General features: G+C 35.0%; 1 protein-coding gene and 1 long non-coding RNA gene across 17 annotated transcripts in view; one reads left to right on the top strand and one right to left on the bottom strand.

The window, feature by feature from the left end:
- Nucleotides 1-20,820, bottom strand: part of NAALADL2 (N-acetylated alpha-linked acidic dipeptidase like 2) — a 1,364,432-nt gene that overhangs the window by 683,343 nt on the left and 660,269 nt on the right. The gene's annotated exons all lie outside the window — the stretch shown is intronic.
- Nucleotides 8,568-20,820, top strand: part of LOC134758118 (uncharacterized) — a 35,216-nt gene continuing 22,963 nt past the window's right edge. Inside the window, exons 1-2 of the long non-coding RNA XR_010133005.1 lie at nt 8,568-8,629; nt 11,217-11,265. This is a non-coding gene — a long non-coding RNA (uncharacterized lncRNA). The remainder of the gene's footprint in view (nt 8,630-11,216; nt 11,266-20,820) is intronic.

Here is a 20,820-nt window from a genome sequence, read left to right as displayed (position 1 = left end):
AGCAGTTTAAGCTAAGAACACATGGAAAGTAAACAGTAGGGTGCATCTAGAAAACTGCAGGTAACCCAGCTGGAGGCACAGTAGAAAGAGAAAGTCCGAAATAGAGGAGCCAGGTCATGAACTGAAGCCATAATTAAGAATTTGGATATTTTTCTGTAATTAATACGTGACAATGAGTATATCAAGAACAATGTCAAATTTTTATTAGGGCACAGCACCCAAGCACTAGTGTGGATAGGCACTATGCCAAGTACTCAGAAGTTAAAAAGGTTTCATGACAGAAATCATGACTTGGGACCATTGCCCTACTATCTATTAGTACCACCATCCGTACGTGTCCTAAACTGCATTAGTCATTGCTTAGTTCAAAAGTCTGAGCACTTTATAATCAACAAAAATCTCCATATTCTAATGTCTTCTCTTGGTTTAAGGACTTTTCCAAGTGATTTTGTCCTTCCTATTTTAAAAATTTTAAAGGTAACTTTTAAAAGATGTCTGCTATGGCTTGAATGTCCCCTCCAAAACTCATGTTGAACTTTAATTGCCATTGTAACTGTATTAATAGGTAGGAATTTTAAGAGGTGATTAGGCCACAGGGCTTTGCCCTCATAAATGGATTAATGTCATTATCATGAAAATGGGTTCATCATCATAGGAATGGATTCATTATAAAAAGGTGAGTTTGGCTCCCTTTTTGCCTTTCTCTTGCTGACATTCTCTTGCCTGTCCACCTTTGATATAAAATAATGAAGCAAGAAGGTCCTTACAAGATGCCACCTCCTTGATCTTGGACTTCTCAGCCTTGAGAATCGTGACAAATAAATTTCTATTGTTTATAAATCACTCAGCCTGTGGCATTCTGTTATGGCTGCACAAAACAGATTAAGAATGTTCATATAAGTTTTTCCTCTAACTGGAAAATGCAAATGTGAGTGCGGTGAGGCCAGAGGGGAGAGAGAGCATGGGAGGAGATAATAAAGAGAAAGCTGCTTCAAGCAAACCCCAGATATAAGCAAGACCCATTAAACAGGAAACCCCCAATTTATAACCTAATTTAATTCTAGATGATAAATTCTAACAATTCTCAGGTAGTGCTGCTCATAGCTCCCTTTCTTGCCTAATGATATGCCAATAAGTTATCTTCTTGAAGTCCCTTAGTCAACTTTGTTTGGCTTTCAATATTTAATGTCTCATTACACCTATTCATAAACATGAATATACTTAATATTTTACATCTCAATGCACCTTTCAGGAGCATTTAAAAGAAAAACAAGTTCAAGGCCAAACCAATGCTTGGTTCACAGTCACGTGAAATTGGGGGATTGCACTGGATATTCATACAATAAAACTTTTCCAGTGCATAAATAAACCCAACACATATCCTTATCACTGTTGATTGCAGTGGCCCAGTGTCAATCAACCAGTATGCAGAATGGCCCTCTATTTCCTTCCTGAGGCAATCATGGACAAAAGTTTATATCAGTATAGGCAGGGGCTTATTTATAACCAGAAAAAGAAAACCCTTTGTAAAAGAGGGATTCACAAGGTATGTTCCACCTATTCACCGTCTAGCTCCCCTAACAATATAGAGCTGACTTTAATCAACTACCAATTCAGGACAGCATAATTATTTTCATCATTTCCTTTCAACTATTACAATGTGTCGCCATTGTGGCAGTAAAGACAGGACGCGAAAGAAAAAGAAATGCCGAGATCACAGATACAAGAATGAAACCAGTAAAAAGTGGTAGAAGCTTGTCCTGTCTTTTATATAAAATCTCCCCTAAATACTGGCCTCTATTCTGAGAAAGAAAAGGAAAAAAAATGCATTTTACTTACATTAAAAAGTCAACCAAACTGTGGCCAGAGGAACATATGGAGAAACCCATCTTGAATCTGGGGGTATCTTGGCTCTGTGCTCTGTGGAATGAGGACCTTCATAGGGAGGATGCCCAGGGTACTAACTAAAATAGTGGAAGCCTGTTGGCCCAAATCTGTAAACAAAAGTGTGATGTGGATGAATATGTAGGTTTCAATTTTAACTGGATGTTGGAATTTCCTGGACTTTTCCCATGAGAGCAACAATTATTTCCAGTTAGCTTCATAAAAGGGGGTGTTCCTCAGCTCTCTTACCTGAGGCAGCTTGAATCAGGAGGGAAGTTCTGCAGGAACAGCTGCAACCACGGCCAGTAATGAAAGTGTTGTATCTTCCCTGTCCAGAGGAGGGCGCCAAAATGAGTTTCTGCTTTTCTCCCTATCCATTAGTTTGCCCCATGCTCTGGTTGTGAAACATCTAGTTCTCCACTTTGCAGGCCAAGAGGTAGCCAAGGACAACGGTAAAGTAAGCTTGAATGTTTAATCAGTTGCCTATATTGTTTGTTAAAACCTGAGACAAAGAACCTAAGACAAGTCAGGTGACAAGTATGTAATCAGTGATGACCCAACCGTCACCAACACACTTACAGATCTGTATGGCCATTTGGCCAGACCCTCGAACAAGCATAAAGTAAATTTCTATTCCTTGTTATAGAAACAGATTCAAACTTATTACTTGTCTTCAGTCAGGATCAGAGAAAATATTAACCTAAACTAGAAAATGTTAATTTTTAATAACATTTGACAAGAATGTAGGATACCACTTAAAAGGTAGATGCAAAAAGGGGGACTCATCAGAGAAACAAAAAGAGGTGTCCATGACTTTATCAATAATTCTTTCAATGAATCCATATATAGCTTTATGAAAGACGTGTGAATCAAGAAATCACTTGTTGAATGATTGATTTCTTATTAGCCCAAATTAGTCTTGTTCTATTTGAAAACTAACCTTTTAAGATTGTATCTATACAACAACAAAACAAGAATTGGTTTGAACAGTTTTATCAACCAGTTAGACAACTGAAGTTTTGTTTGGGGTTTTCAAAGAACAAAAAGGGTCAATAATAAAACTGAATACAGCACAGGTGTTGAAAATAGCTACACTTTTCAACCAGTTGTGTTACAATCATCTAGACATAGCATAAGTGAGCTGAATTGAAGATAACAGCCTTTTTATTGCAAGACCATTGTAACATGCAATTATTAAAATTCATTAATACTTGGGCCAATGCAATTTCATTATCTCTGATCGATTTCAAGCATTATTTTTAATGGCCTTCACTCTTGTCATTTCAGTTAGAACTGCATGAATACCAGTTTAGTGGAACAACACACAGTCCTTTTTTATGAGATTAAGTTCTTGGCTTTAATAACAGGTCCCAAAGGAGTAAACTGCTAAATACAGAAGACCAGATGCCTCTACAAACACTATTTAGAAATCCATACCTTTTAGAAGATTTGTTTTAATAGATTTCTATGTTTTTAATGCCAGAAAAACATAGCACATTAAACAGGGGTTTTAATTACATTATACTCCATAGCACTGGGCTTTTCTGAAAGGAAGAACCCAGAGCATGGTTGTAAAATGGCTGCATGGAAAAGATGGAACACAAGTATTATCTGATCTTAAAATCATCTTTTTCTCAGTCTTAGGAAAGTACAATCAGGAAAAAGTGGGCTCCTTACTTCTTCATCCACTGTTAAAGCAGCAAATACTGTTGATGATACATCTAAAATACCATCAAAATCCATTCCCTTCCTTCCATTTCCATGGGTTTTGCATGATTCAACCTTCAATAGCAGTGCAAGCAATAATTAGAATCATTACAACACTGGCCTTACCCCCCTCACTCTTGTTTAACTTTTTTCTCATATAATTCATCCTCAGTGCTGTTTCCTATTCTTCACATATATATATATGTGTGTGTGTATATAGTGCTATATATACACTATATAGCACTACATATATATGCTATATATACACTATATAGCATATAGTTTATATATGTGTGTTTATAGTGTGTGTATATATGTGTGTGTATACATATATGTGTGTATATAGCCTTATATATATAAGCTATATAAGTCTTACATATATCTTATATATAGATATATAAGTATATATCTATTCTTATTTTATATATATATATAAAAGTAAGGTGTGTATATATATATATATATATATATACGTACATATATATATATATACACACACACACCTTACTAAGTGGCTCCTCGACCTTCAAGGTAAAGATAAACAAACTAACTAAAAACATCTTTAGATGTCATATAAGGCTTTTCATAATCTGACTTAGACTTATAATTATATTTCTTTCTCTTCCTCTTCTCCTTTCCTTACCTCCTCTTCTCACTCCCTCTCTCTCTGTCTCTGCCTCTCTTCCCACCTCATTTGTCTTTCTCAAATAACCTTGCCTCTACATCATATAGTCCTGCCATGTAGAACTAAAGGCCATTTCCAAATATTATAAATAACTCTGTACCTTTAGACCATATACCTGGAATATTATTTGTACCTGCCTCTGGCTGGAATAATCCTTCAAAACTAATTCAAATTTTTATTATCCTTCTGTAAATTCACCCCTGTTCATCAAAGCTTTTTTATTAGTTTCTAGTTAGATGTTTTTATACTGTTTGGTTATATGACACTTTATTCAAACTTTATCATTTCACTGAATACTATTATTTATTATTTTTCATCCCTACTTCCTAACAGTTTCTGAGCTTTTTGAAATGTATAAATCTAATTTAGGTATTTTTAAATTTCTTGTGCCTCAATATTTATCACACTGTAAGCATATGGTCAATAATGACCACTGGAAAAAAAACGTATAAATACAATTTAAGAATTTTGGTTTATTCTGTAAATGAAACAAAGTTAATATATTTTAATTGTGAAAATCCTCACATGTTATAATAAGTAACGTTTTGATTTTTTGCTACCTGATGACCAGCACATCTTAGCCAAAGGGGAAAAAAATGGACCATATTAAGAACATACTTTGCAAAACAGATATCTGAGTACCACAGCTATAATTTTGAGTCTAAGAAGCCCCAGAAATAATCAATATCATCAAAGCAGTAAGCTTAGGAGATAAATGGGCAGCTGGTGTCATTCTCCATTCATCATGATATTGTTACAGCAGAGATTGTGCAGAACTATAATCTATCCTGACAGTGCTTACTGATCCAGAACTCTATTGCAGATTTTTATAACTTGCATTTTTAAAAATGCATTAGAAACTTTGATTTAGACATTATAGACTATTGAATAAAAGAGACAACCGAATAAGTTATTGCTCTCTTGTGTGTGGCACCACTATACCATGTGCTGACTGGTCTTTTCACAATTTAATGGTTTGTTTACCACCTCATGCCTGCTGTTCTCATTAAAGCACATCATTTGGTGATTACAAAGTGATAATTTATAGTTTTTCCCAAGGCCAGTTTTATTTTATTTATTTTTATGCTTTATTTAATCATTTTTTTAACGATCCAAAGCCCCACTAGCATACTCATTATTGATACACAACAATCAGGCAACTCAATTTAGTTCTGTGATCTGTCTATTGCTACTATCGAGACTTAGAGGAACATTTTGAGCTATTCAGAATGATGAAATTCATTTTATTATTATTATTATACTTTAAGTTCTAGGGTACATGTGCACAACGTGCAGGTTTGTTACATATGTATACATGTGCCATGTTGGTGTGCTGCACCCATTAACTCGTCATTTACATTAGGTATATCTCCTAATGAATGGCCTCCCCCCAACCCTACGACAGGCCCTGGTGTGTGATGTTCCCCATCCTGTTTCCAAGTGTTCTCATTGTTCAATTCCCACCTGTGAGTGACAACATGTGGTGTTTGATTTTCTGTCCTTGCAACAGTTTGCTCAGAATGATGGTTTCTAGCTTCATCCATGTCCCTACAAAGGACATGAACTCATCATTTTTATGGCTGCATAGTATTCCATGGTGTGTAGGTGCCACATTTTCTTAATCCAGTCTACCATTGACGGACATTTGGGTTGGTTCCAAGTCTTTGCTATTGTGAATAGTGCCGCAATAAACATACGTGTGCATGTGTCTTATAGCAGCATGATTTATAGTCCTTTGGGTATATATCCAGTAATGGGATGGCTGGGTCAAATGGTATTTCCAGTTCTAGATCCTTGAGGAATTGCCACACTGTCTTCCACAATGGTTGAACTAGTTTACAGTCCCACCAACAGTGTAAAAGTGTTCCTATTTTTCCACATCCTCTCCAACACCTGTTGTTTCCTGACTTTGTAATGATCGCCATTCTAACTGGTGTGAGATGGTATCTCATTGTGGTTTTGATTTGCATTTCTCTGATGACCAGTAATGATGATGAGCATTTTTTCATGTGTCTGTTGGCTGCATAAATGTCTTCTTTTGAGAAGTGTCTGTTCATATCCTTTGCCCACTTTTTGATGAGGTTGTTTGATTTTTTTCTGGTAAATTTGTTTAAATTCTTTCTAGATTCTGGATATTAGTCCTTTGTCAGATGGGTAGATTGTAAAAATTTTCTCCCATTCTGTAGATTGCCTGTTCACTCTGATGGTGGTTTCTTTTGCTGTGCAGAAGCTCTTTAGTTTAATTAGATCCCATTTGTCAATTTTGGCTTTTGTTGCCATTGCTTTTGGTTTTTTAGACATGAAGTCCTTGCCCATGCCTATGTCCTGAATGGTGCTGCCTAGGTTTTATTCTAGGGTTTTTATGGTTCTAGGTCTCATATTTAAGTCTTTAGTTCATCTTGAATTAATTTTTGTACAAGGTGTAAGGAAGGGATCCAGTTTCAGCTTTCTACATATGGATAGCCAATTTTCCCAGCACCATTTATTAAATAGGGAATCCTTTCCCCATTTCTTGTTTTTGTCAGGTTTGTCAAATATCAGATGGTTGTAGATGTGTGGTGTTATTTCCAAGGGCCCTATTCTGATCCATTGGTCTATATCTCTGTTTTGGTACCAGGACCATGCTGTTTTGGTACCAGGACCATGCTGTTTTGGTTATTGTGGCCTTGCAGTATAGTTTGAAGTCAGGTGGTGTGATGCCTCCAGCTTTGTTCTTTTGGCTTAGGGTTGTCTTGGCAATGCAGGCTCTTTTTTGGTTCCATATGAACTTTAACGTTTTTGTTTTTTGTTGTTGTTGTTGTTTTGTTTTTCCAATTCTGTGAAGAAAGTCATTGGTAGCTTGATGGGGATGGCATTGAATCCATAAATTACCTTGGGCAGTATGGCCATTTTCACGATATTGATTCTTCCTATCCATGAGCATGGAATGTTCTTCCATTTGTTTGTGTCCTCTTTTATTTTGTTGAGCAGTGGTTTGTAGTTCTCCTTGAAGAGGTCCCTCACATCCCTTGTAAGTTGGATTCCTAGGTATTTTATTCTCTTTGAAGCAATTGTGAATGGGAGTTCACTCATGATTTGGCTCTCTGTTTGTCTGTTACTGGTGTATAGGAATGCTTGTGTTTTTTGCACATTGATTTTGTATCCTGAGACTTCGCTGAATTTGCTTATCAGCATAAGGAGATTTTGGGCTAAGATGATGGGGTTTTCTAAATATATAATCATGTCATCTGCAAACAGGGACAATTTGACTTCCTCTTTTCCTAATTGAATATCCTTTATTTCTTTCTCTTGCCTCATTGCCCTGGCCAGAACTTCCAACACTATGTGGAATAGGAGTGGTGAGAGAGGGCATCCCTGTCTTGTGCCAGTTTTCAAAGGGAATGCTTCCAGTTTTTGCCCATTCAGTATGATATTGGCTGTGGGTTTGTCATAACTAGCTCTTATTAGTTTGAGACACGTCCCATCAATACCTAGTTTATTGAGTTTTTCGCATGAAGGCTGTTGAATTTTGTCGAAGTCCTTTTCTGCATTTAGTGAGATAAACATGTGGTTTTTGTCTTTGGTTCAGTTTACAAGATGGATTACATTTATTGATTTGTGTATGTTGAACCAGCCTTGCATCCCAGGGATGAAGCCAACTTGATTGTGGTGGATAAGCTTTTTGATGTGCTGCTGGATTCGGTTTGCCAGCATTTTATTGAGGATTTTTGCATCGATGTTCATCAGGGATATTGGTCTAAAATTCTCTTTTTTCCCCTGAACGCGCTCGATCTCATCTGATGAAATTTTTAAATCTGACTTGAGAGAAGCAAAATAAGGAAATATCCTATCCAAGCAGAAATACCATTCATTACTTCCTCCTCATCTAATGGCCTTGAGAGTTTCACAACCCATATGCCTAGCAAATACTTTCTAAGTGGCTTCTTAACCCATCAAAATATAGAAGAAATTTACATTTGCTGCTTAATAGCATTCTCTTTTGCACAAACATTATACTTGTAAATTGGGTAAGAAAGTATTATTAGGATACACACGTTATCTGCTATTTGCAAATATTCAGTTTTACATGTGACTTGTGAAAGTATTTTATTAGTGTCTTTTATTAAAAAAAATAAAGTTTATATATATGCTAATTGTCATGTGCCTCAGAGAGATTTTGATGCCAACATGTCAAGAAACTGTAACTAACCTTTGTGACATCAATAGTGGAGTTTGATTGAAAAAAGAATCACAAGCATAACAAATCAGTGCTCACAATAAATAAATAAGTTATGTTTGACTGTTTGCTAGGCCTATGACAGACAAGGCAAGCTCTACTCTCAGAAGCAAAAATTAAATATCTAGGAGTCAGAGGTAATTTTAAGAACTATGAAGAAATATGTATTTATTTCTGAAAATATAAGTCTAATACGTAAAAAATATGACAGGTTAAGTAGGTTGATAGGCATATTTTATCATTTAGTCTGTGACATTTTAACATCTTTATCGTTCATTTAAAAACAAGTTTATAAGTGCTTCAGTTTCAGATATTTATTTTAGTTTACCATACATATCTAGGAAAGGACCCAGATTAGTTAAACCAGTAATGTAATTCGTAAAGAGAAAACAAAACTATGAAGTTTTCTTTTGTGATTTGCTTTGGCCAAAATGAATTACTATAGCCAATATACGTCATCTTAGAAACTTTTCTCCTTGCTTTTATACTGTAATGAGTCTAAGCCTCCCATTCCACAAACAAGCACTATGTAATAAATAATGTCTCAATCTTCATATTGCAGGCATAATTTTCACTCTAAGATTTTCTAAGTCCCAATGTATTACTGTGACATTTGAACCATGGCTAAAAGGTTTAGGTTCTAGAGCATATCCTAGAATATCCATTTAGTTTTAATAGTCTGCCTCACTATTTTTAATTGCCACTTGGTGATTAGTAATGCCTCATCAGAGTATCATAAGGAATAGCTAGTTTTGCAGTGCTCTAAGTAACTCTAAGAAAAGTAAAATACTTATATGTTTAGCATACATTTAGGAAATAATTATGTATTTAGGACAATAAAAGATATAATAGGGTTACTTTAGTGTAATAATACACATTCCCCACAGCCTAAAGTGGGTACCTTATAGCAGAAATCTTAATTCCATCTATTAGTATTCTCTATCCCTGCCAGATGGTCTCAGGTTTTTTCTCAGGTTGGGTTTGATTTATTAGAGTTATTTTTGCTGTAATGCTAAACCCAAGTGTTAACAATCAATACTGCCACAACCACGTGATTTAATAGTCCTCCAATGAGAATTCTTCTCTTTGTCCAGAGGGCATTTTGCCTATACCTGCATTAGTAAAATTATGACTGTCAGCTTCCACTATGGTGGTATATTTTCCTCTCTATCCTTCACTAAGGCTTTCAGCTCTTTGAAACCAGACTGTACTATATTCCTCTGATACCTCCACTCCTACTTCCTAACAAATGGTACTTGCATGAAGCCGACATTAAATACATTTAAGTAAATTACTAAGACCTGACAAACTTGAGACAAAATAACACTTGATTCTTTGTGAGACTCTTTCACTTTTTTGCACATCCTGTGAACAGAGGCACAAACTACCTTTCTTCAAGACTATCTTTCCAAGACTGTGTATGTAACAAACAGCCTTGAAAAACAGAGACAGTGTTTTCTCCAGAGAAAACTTTGGGTTTGTTTACGATTTTGAAAAGATGAATATAGTATCTCCCTCAAGGGCAATAGGCAGGCATGCTTATTGTCCAGCATAAAAAATTGGGGATCCTTAAGCACAAGTTTCCTCTCCTGTTATAAAACCACTGCATGTTCAGGGTCCAACTAGCCTCTTTTCATCACTTGTGGGAAATGGGGATCAAAACAGTATTGCGAACATGATTCTTACACTGCTTGCTCTTCTGTGATAAACTCTCTCTCATCTTTGACCCAGGGGTCTCATGTCTTCTGCAACTATCCAAGAAACTATGGCAAACTAACTTGTTAGCTGGGTAGCTCGGTAAAATATGGGACCTTTCAAAGACATTGATAGAATCTTAGCAAGAAAAACTGACACAGATGCTGTTATTCTAAAACCTAAGAATTTTAGTTTTAATCAAAATTGGGCAGGAGATTTTGATTAAAATCTAAAAGCAGTTTTGTGTACTGTGCCTCTCATTTTGGCATCTGTCTTTCTGTCTGCACCTCTGCACAGATGCTCTACCAGCACATACCTCACTGACCATACATTTGATGAATATTTATGAAGTGGCTACTATGAAAGGGACACCTGTAACCAGCTCTGCAACGTCCTTCTTGTTTTTATTCTCTAATCTATCATTTAGAGAGTTACCCTGTCTGATCTTATAATTTTCCTACTCAGAATCTTTTGCTGATTTCTCATGGTATTCAGAACCAAATTCTAACCATCACCTTTTCTCCAAAACTTTCCATGAAATTATCCTAATCTACTTCTGAAAGCTGATATTTTACAAACTAATCTTTTGTCAAAAAAGGCACACTCACAACAACCCTAATTTACTTTTCTGTGCTTTCTTACCTCCATGTGTTTGTTCAACCTTTCTGGAAGTCATGTCTCATATCTATATATTAATGTATCTAAAGCATTCACAGCCTTCAGTGCCCATCTTTTCTGGAAAGCGTAACAGACTCTACCCTATCAGAACTTATATGCTTCTCTCCTACAATCTTTGCACTGATGTCATTATGCCTATATTACAGTTATTTCGACATTTATGTAACTCTCATATGACTGTATGTTCCTAAAGGATCTATCCGTCTTTGTATTTACTAAATTTTACATGTCATAGAATGCCATGTACAGAGTAGGCATTCAATATGTTTTAATTCTACTAAATTATTAACAATTCTGTAACTGGAAATTGCCATCTCTATGTAACATCTGGATGTTTATGTGTCTTTATAGTATGAAATCAAGAAGAATGGGCTTCTGCTTCTTATCTACCTAATGCCAGGTAGGAACTATCTAGCTTATGTCATGACAGAGGAGTATAACTCAGTAGGCTGGCTGAATTATACTCTGAATTTAGCTGAGTATTATATATATATAATGAATTATATATACTGAATTTAGCTGAATACCTAAATATGTGTTGGGACCTAAAGTATTTGGACTTACTTATAAAGCGGAATAAAAATTTACTTTACAAATATAAAAGTATTATCTTAGTTGTCATCAAAATTTTTAGAGAGATAACTTTACTCAGGAAAATACTTGGAATATGGAGCATGAGACCCTAATAGTATGACTTGGAAGAGACAGGAAAAATATATTAACAAGAATTTGGGGAAAAGAATGTAAAGTTGAGAGGAGGCAGGAGACACCAAGAAGAGACATGGGCTGGGCAACACTCCAAGAAGCACATCTACTAAGGATGGTGGTCAATGAGGAATCACCAATGGAGAATGGCTGAAGACCTTTTATTAACAAAAATAATGTAATCATAAATAGCAGGTAATACTGTTTACTATGTGTCAGGTTCTCATCTAAATCTTATTTATGTATTTATGCATTTATTTAAAGATGGGACCATTATTAGCTGTATATTAAAAATGAGGAAACTGTGTCATTGTAAATTTAAGAATGTTGTTCAAGATCATGCACTACATTAGCTGGATGTAATGGAGTTGGGATTTGATCCCAGGCAGACCAATTTCAAGTCTATTTCCAAATTGGTTGTGTTGCTGTGATATAAATTCCCCCGATTTCAAGTCTTCACAATAACATTAAATGCCCATACCAAAATATAGTACTGGCACTACAGGGAATATGAATATATGTGGAATGACCCTAATTTTCTCTTTCCTGACTGTCTGACTAGAGAAGGCAGCAGCATTGGATCAAGTGAAACCTAAGTCTAAACGTCCTAGGAAGTGAGCTGTGCTAAGGGCATGTGTAGACCACCGCTGAAGTCTGAGCCATTGCTTTAGGGTACAACTAACTCAGGAGCAAATGAAAACCATTTTTAAAATTTTATTTCTTTTATTTTCCTAAAAATTATGTTAGTAGCTATCTGAAAAGGATCGTAAGTTGATATCTAGGTTACCATTGTAGCTCCTGAGTTGGTATTTCAACAATAGCTCTAGGTGCATATTCCTATTTCCCAGAACTCTGGAGAATTTCAGAAACACTAAACATAAATACTCCTATGACAGAGTTATATTAATACACAAAAACATTCTGTGTGACCTCTATTAAACACTGAGTGTACAGCTTAAGTACAGATTCTGGAAAGTCCTGGGCAACTTTCCAAGGTCAAGGGAGATCTAGAAGTGTGTTTGATTTTCTGCTAAGTGTTGTAGCTCTTTTTGGATTCCAATCCACATTATTACTTCATTTTCCAGACCCAGACTTAGGTTGGATAAATATTCCGTAGAGCAAAGAATCATCTTCTTCCCCGCACCTGGACATAGCTCCACACGGGATATGGGAGGTGACCTCTCAGATTTGAATAGCTGAATAGTCATTTCTCAGCTGCACTGTTGTTGACTCTTTCTCCCATTAGCTTACAGGGTAGCCTTTTTTCTTCCCTTCTTCTAAGAATTTTCTAAACTAGACACTAGAGTAATGTTGTGATCCTAGATCACTTTCTAATCCAGGTGCACTTATTCCAGGAACCCTCTGGAACCATCAGGCAGAAAAAATAAAAACAACTTTAATTCATTTTCTTTCTCTTGTCATTCATCTTGTTTCTTTGACCCCAAATTGTTACCCAGATTTACTAAACGTTTTTGGTCATCCTGTGTTATTTTCACATATTTTTTCTTGAACCAATCAGCAAATTATTTTCTAAGTGACATTTTCCGCAATCCCCAAATTTATCTTTCTGCTTATAGGTTATTGTAGTAATATCAGTACTCTTTGTTATTTAGTTTGCTCTGATTCCCAAATAGAAAAACAATTTTATTCCTGAAATGAAAATTACTATCAGCAATCATTATCTTTTCTGCTTTCATGATTACCACAGAAGTACCATTCTGTCAATTCTGAGAACACACTGAGTGTTATCAAATCCTCTGGCCCAACTTCTTCCCTCTTAGGCCATAAGTTGTCAAAAGGGCAACTGAAGAGGCTACAGCAGAATGCCTTCCCAAAACCCTGTCCCTATACATATGAAGGGCTGAAATTGCAGTATAAATTGATGTTAGGAAAATTGATGTTAACATCTTTGTTTAATTTCCATGTCTGTAAATGAATTTTTCTCACTAATATGGCCTGTATTTTTTCAAAGTTAACATACACCACTGGTCATCATATCATAATTGTATATAATTAGCAAAGTTCAACTAATTTAAATGATTGCAACTGATTAAAATGAAGAAATCAACAATCCAGGATTAACGTATCATCCTTAACTTGCTTCTTTTAGAATAGGACTGAAGAATCAGAAATACATTTCTCTTATTATTCGTACCATAAGAGTTCTGTATGTAATGTGAGATTTATGGGAAAAATGCCCCAAAACACAATAACTGAAAGCGATGAGGCAATCCTTAGAAGTGAGGCTATTTTGAGAAGAAAAGTAGAACTTTAAATAAATTACTGTACTTTTAATATTTTTAAAGAGAGAGGTAGGAATGGAGCAGTGATGCTTGTTTGGAAAAGTAAAATTCCGCATGGAATGTTACAAATGAATAGAAATTCAGCAACAGGGGAGAACATAGCACCATATGCTCCTCCCCTGCCCTTTCTGCTGATCTACTCTTTACGAGTGGGTTTGTTTGTTTTGTTATTGTTTGTAAATATGATGACCAAAACCAAATAAATTAGTAAAGAAACAGCTCTATGGCATTCTGCAAAGTTAAGAGGTGGGGCAGGTTCTGCCAACCAGTTAGTTGCTGGGTAATGCTAGAATCTCTGAAGAGGCAAAGAGGGGCTGATCCGCCCTCACAGAGCACAGTAAGTGTTCGTTTGAAGTTGAACTGACCACTGCATCCCAAATAATCACCTAGATACCTTTGTAAACTATATTCCTTCCCTCTTTCTTTCCCTCCCTCTCTTCTTTCTTTCCTTCCTTCGTTCCTACTACAGTGTGTGATTTTGTGTCATTATATTTTGTTTATATAAACAAGTATGTTCCTATTGTCTAGGTGTGGCCAATGGGAACATAAATACCATAAATGCAGGTATCTTGCATATTTTATTCACTGCTTTGTCTGTAGTACCTAGCTCAGTACCCATCACTCAGTAGGACCTCAATAAATATTTGTTAACATGAATAAATACACTTGCATTAAAAGAGACCTTTAATTCATCTTGTGATGATAGGCTATCAGGTGTCACTTTTAAATTGGAATATAAATTTGATTAAGAACAGCATAAATCATTAAATTAGAAAGCTGAGGTGTCTACTTTCCCCCATAACAGTTTATAGCTTTGACCTTGATTCTAACTCCCTTGCACTGTTCTACATAGACAATTTGCTTATGTTTGTATGCAATTTTAATTACTTGATTGAAATATAATTTAAAAATTAAACCATCGAAAACAGATCTTATAGGAATTTGTTCTCTACTTAAAATAAGAAAGTGGAGGAAAGGCTTAGATCTGGACCACATGTTATACCCAGCAGCAATTGACTCAGATCTAGCTATGGCACAAACAGGATGAAGAAAAAAAATCTGCCCAGGCCACCCCCAAGAGAAAAACCTTCAGAAAAACCACAAGAAATAACAGCTTATAAAAACCTGACACAATTTTTCTTGGCTGTCCCAATGGAATAGAATAAATATTTGTCTATCTTTGCTCTTTGTCCATATGAAATAGCAAGACATATTTTGAAATATCCAGTTTAATTAAAATATACCTTTCAGATAAGCCTAAGGAAGTTATAATAAGGGAATATCTGATGTGTTTCATCAAGTTACAAAAATTATCAGGATAATAAATTAGAGCTTTTAAATCTATGTAGCAGCTTGAACTACAATATTGGTACAAGCTGATCTTACAAGTTGTTCCCTACAGAATAGAGTTAATATGATGAAACCAACCAAAGAAATAGAGAGAAAACGCCCACACTTGTTTTATTTTTATTGAAGGTAAAATCACCTGCACACATTTATGTTCAAAGAAAAATGTTCAGTTTCATTTTATTCTCACAGATACAAATGTACTCCATAGAATTGGAACTGCTTCTTTTGTTTCTTGTTCTATGAGAATTAGATTTGCATATTTCAGGACATGTTAAGGTGCTCTCTGTGATTTAGAGAGTTTATAAAAAGGTAATTTGATCTCAAATCATAGTTTTCTTTCTTTCTTTCTAATACTGAAATCTGCATACCCTTCTGAGAAGTGAGCCATGAGAGGAAGACATTAGCTTGCCTTGTATTAGATAATAAAAAAGTTCCACAGGGGACGAGTTACATATTATGACATTGTGTATATAAGGCTCATTTGGATTTAATTCATTACTACATCATGTTGCACAGGAAAGCAATTTTTAAGCAATAGAAGGGCACTTCATTTGTAAAAGACCCAGATATAACACACAATCAGTTACTGAAGACAGAAACTGATTTCCCAAATCAGGCATATAAAATTTAATATATTTTCTCCAGTTATAATGAAAGGAAAGAGAACTTCAATACCATTTTTTTATAGATTAGAATGATACTTTGTGAAATTTGGAAAGTGAATTTTTGCTTGGGGAGTTGATTACATTTTGATGCCACAAACTGAGTAAGTTGAAGAAAATGATTAAGCATTTTTAGTAATATATTTGAAGTATTTGTTAGATACATAGAATATAATTTCAAATTCTATGCTTTCATAGACTTAATATTACCACATTAAAAAAATCTGAAATTTTTTAATGAAATAAAGATAATAATGAACATTGGTAATTTCTAAAAATTTCAATATCAATTTTTCATATTATTAGTTAAACCCTAAGGACTGACTAAATTATTCTAGAATTTTACAACTGCAACCATATTACATTGGTTTATTTCAGTTATATAAACCTGTATGTATGAAACAGGGTTCTCCTGAGAAACAGAATGTATAGGATGTATGTGTCTGTGTGTGTGTGTGTGTGTGTGTGTGTGTGTGTGTTCGTGCTTGTGTATGAAAAGAGCTAGATTGGTTTATTTTAAAGAGTTGATTCACACAATTGTGAATGTTTGGCAAGTTAAAAATCTGCAGGGTGGCTAGCAGGCTAAAGACCCAGGGAAGAACACGGTTTGAGTCCAAAGGCAGTCTGCTGGTTGAATTACCTCTTTTCTGGGAAGGTCAGTCTTTCCCTATTAAAGCTTGCAACGGATTGGATGAGCCTTACCCACATTATGGATGGTAATCAGCTTTATTCAAAGCCTACTAATTTATATCTCAATCTCATCTTAAAAATGCCTTCACAGAAACATCTAAAATAATATTTGACCAAACATTTGATACCATGTATTAGCCTAGCTGCTACATAAAATTAAACATTACACTGGTTATACAAGCATCTACAATTTGCAAAAATAAAATTACCTATCCATTCAGTGATAGTTTCCCAGGATGGGGACAGTAGAGTGAGGGTGTTCATCACCTGTTTTTGGTACCTAAATTGCCCAGCAACTTTACTTTCTCTCTCGTTAGCTAGAAATATCCATTGGAAAAAATTTTAAGTGACTACAATATTTAATTGATTCGATACATTTTGCATAAATAGTCTATTTTAAAATGTATTTTAATTTAAATGTTCCCCTGTAAATCACTCCTCTGAGATTATGGAATTAATGGTTTTAGATGAAATTCTCAAATATCTTGCTTAATTTCTAAAGCATGGATTAGGATTTTCAAATTGCAAATTTCAAAGGACCATGTCTGCCACTTGAATCTTGATTTCATTGACATTAAACAGGAACGTGAAAGAGAGAAGCATACAAACAGCTCTCAGCTTTTCCATGTTTAACTTACACCACACTCTACTGAATGTGATCATTACCAACTTTTCTATAGCATGAGTGTCGGGAAGTCAAATGAATCCACAGGAAATTGACATACCTGATTCTCAAAGTAAAACATTTGTTATTCCCTTGTACTACAACTGACTGATCCTGTTCCTTTTTTGGAACGAATAAGATCAAGAAGTGGATGGATGAAAAAGCATATTATAGGCAATGCAGGAAAAAGATACAAGAAAAATGTGACTAGCTCTAAAGTTGATCAATTTTCAGAATAGGCAGCCAGTATCACAGATGATCCTGATATATCTGATGGAAATAGTTCATTGACAGTAGAAGATAATCACTGCAATTATGTAAAATAGATCCCGCTAATTAATACAACATAAATTAGAAAAATTAATGGTTCCAACATTTTGATCCTTAACACTCTAACTTAGTCCTGATGCTTTACATCAGATAGACTTAATAAAAAAGATTAAGAAAAGGACATTTGCTTACTAGGAAAGTAACTAACCTAATCTCAGTTTGTAACCAAATGGATAAAATAATTTGTGTGCATGTGTGAATGCACAGGGGCTGAGGAGGAGAGAGATGGAATCCGTTGAACTTGACCATTAAGAGTAAGAAAGCAAACCTTTAGGCAGAAATGGCCCAGACTGAGACAACCTCTTCCTGAAGCTGAAACTAGCAGGATATAAAAAGACCTGTGAGGGGATCCACTTTGTACCTCCTGAAAACTTGTGATCATGGAAATACCTTTTGTGAAATCTTTATTTTCATTTCTTCTTTATAGAAAAATAATGCTCTCAAGATTAAACAGAATGTCATTAAAAACTATAGAGTGACTAGCCAAGTGCCTGGAATATAGTAGACATCCAGCTCATCTTTATGTAAGATAAAAAAAAATCTTCTATCTTCAAAATCAATTTTTTTAGTACATGCTATGAGTACATAGATAAAATTTGTTTAAAAATCAAAGGGATGTGTGTGTGTGTGTGTGTGTGTGTGTGTGTGTGTGTGTGTATTCTCAAATATCTTGCTTAATTTCTAAAGCATGGATTAGGATTTGTGTACGTGTGTGTGTATGATATATAAATATATATAAATCTATATAAATATATAAATATATGAATGTATAAAATATGAATTTGTATATGAATATACACACACATACATACATAGCCATTTATATATATATGTGAATCATATATATGTATGATTAAAATTTCAATAAGAGGTATAAATAACCAGAAGTATACATTATTTTCATTTTCAAAAAAAGTGATAAGCCTCATGGACATGAAGGCTTATCAAGAAGATCTGCACTCTGGTTCATTTTCTCATGCAGTAAAGACTTACTGAGTGCCTACATGCTGTTTAAACTCTGCCAGACCCATAGTTCTTTCTCCACTGTGAAACAGAAAGTGATTCATGCCAACAAAATGAGAGGAAATGAAGTACTGTGGGTTGCAAAGGGAAATAGAGAATTCAGCTGATGGGATATCAGTGAGATTTCCATGAAGGAGTGGGCACCTGAGCCAGATCTCAAACAGTATTTTACAGTATTTTAACAGGTTAAGATGGAGAAATTTATTGCAGTCAAAGGCCCCACTGTCAACAATCTTTATTCTTCCCATTGGTGGGTGCTGCTTTAGCCAAATACCTAAGGATTGCGAGGGGCATAAGCTTGGATCTGTGAGTTGAATCCAGTTAATACAATTAATGCCATTCTGCATAACAGTCACCGAGAAATTCCGAGTTAAGAAGTTGCCTTACTTAAGGTTCAGAGCAATGAAACACTATGCATAATTAAATCAATCTTATCCTATGTATTCCTTCTCTGATTAAACTTCAGACAATGTACATTTGTTATCTGGAGAGATCAACGATAGGATAGCTAATTACTTCCTTTAGGAGCCATCACTCTATTACTGTTAAATTCATTCTGTTATCATTTGCATACACTGAATTATGTGCATGCATTTACATGTTTTTCTCTAATTAAAATAGCAGTTGCTTTATTGCTTTCTTCATGTCTCCCAATCTTCCTACTCTCATTCATTTTAATACTGAAATTAGAGAGGGACAAAAAACATGAAGAATAGAGAAGACAAAGTACAAAAAATAATAATAATAGGAACAACAATAATGTGAAGAGGGGCCAAAAAAATGGTTGGAAAGTAAGGCTGGAGACTAGAAGAGAACAGTTGCTGATGACATCACCATCATCAAACAACAGCAAAATCTTATGTTTGTACAAAAGCATGTCAGTGAAAAATATATCCTTGTGGGGTCAGAGGAGAGACAAACCACTATTTCATATTAGCCTTTCTAGTGCCCTGATAACCATAGAAACACTCTGTGGTTCTTCATGGATTCCACAGCCAGTTTACCTATAGGTAAGGACTACCTCGCTTCCCTCATTTAAGACTGGAGGTAATGTATAAGTCGTCAGCTGTCTTGAACAGGAAACTTGCTCAATTATACGTTCTTTGGTAAATGAAGTGCAGTGGTTCTTGAATGGAAGGAAGTTAACATGGGTGGCAGGTGTGGAAAGGGAGAGATTAAAAAAATGAGAAAACTGTTTGCACAAGAAAGACACCAATACTGTAACAAGTAAACAAACCTAATGTCTGGGTTAAAAGAAGGGGACAGGAAAGCAGCCCAGGTGCTTATTTGCTTATATCACGGGATGGTAAATTAGTACTGGTGAGAAAGACATAGGTGAAAAAGTAAATTATATATATTTTGTTTCTAGGTAGATTGGACAGAGATTTTCTCCTTTCAGCAGATCAATTTTGTCAGGAAAGACCATAAAAATATACTAAATGTTAAAATGAAGGGTTCTAAGATTTTGAACTCTTCGGCATTACAGAGTGGTCATAAGTTGTGTTTCTTGCTGTTGATAGTTGTCCCGGTAAAATTATGGAATTTATCTTTCCAGAAAAGAAAAATTCATCCCTATAAGTTAAATGAACTTATTTGTATCTTTTGATCCATCATAGCTATATCATAGGATAAGAATGGAAAATCCTCTCTTGTGTACTTCTGATCAACTAATAAGGGCTTTCAAGAATGTTGGGTGGAGAAGGATTCTGAGGCAAGGTCTGAGTACAATGATAAAGAGTGCTATGATTAATGGACATGGAGCATGACACAGGAAGTGGCAGTATATATGCAGTAAATTTGTCATTCCTTTAGTTTAATGTCATTAAAGCCAGATAACCTAATCAAATAGTGTCAATGGTAAAGTTTAATTGGTACTACAGAATGTACCACCCATACTACACATAAGATAACTAAATATACTATTTAGTTGCTGAAAGGGAGTAATGGAGGAGGAAGAGGAGACAGAAGAAAGAGAAAAGGGAGAAGATCATTTGTAAAAGTACATTTAGAAGAACAGAAAACAAACGAGACTTAGGAATCAATTTCAATGTATTATATTAAGTAATTACTAAAATATGCCTATATCTGAAGCAGCATTTTAACTAGGTTTCCAGATAAGATGTTATTCATCATGGTATTGTTGAAGATAATTTAAAACTTTTTTTTTTTTTTTGAGACGGAGTCTCGCTCTGTCGTTTGGCTGGAATGCAGTGGTGGATCTCGGCTCA

The sequence above is a fragment of the Gorilla gorilla genome, chromosome 2 (assembly GCF_029281585.2).
Source record: "Gorilla gorilla gorilla isolate KB3781 chromosome 2, NHGRI_mGorGor1-v2.1_pri, whole genome shotgun sequence".
Taxonomy (NCBI): Eukaryota; Metazoa; Chordata; class Mammalia; order Primates; family Hominidae; genus Gorilla; species Gorilla gorilla.
The sequence above is the reverse complement of the archived record's forward strand: the minus strand, read 5'-3'. Positions and strand labels throughout refer to the sequence as shown.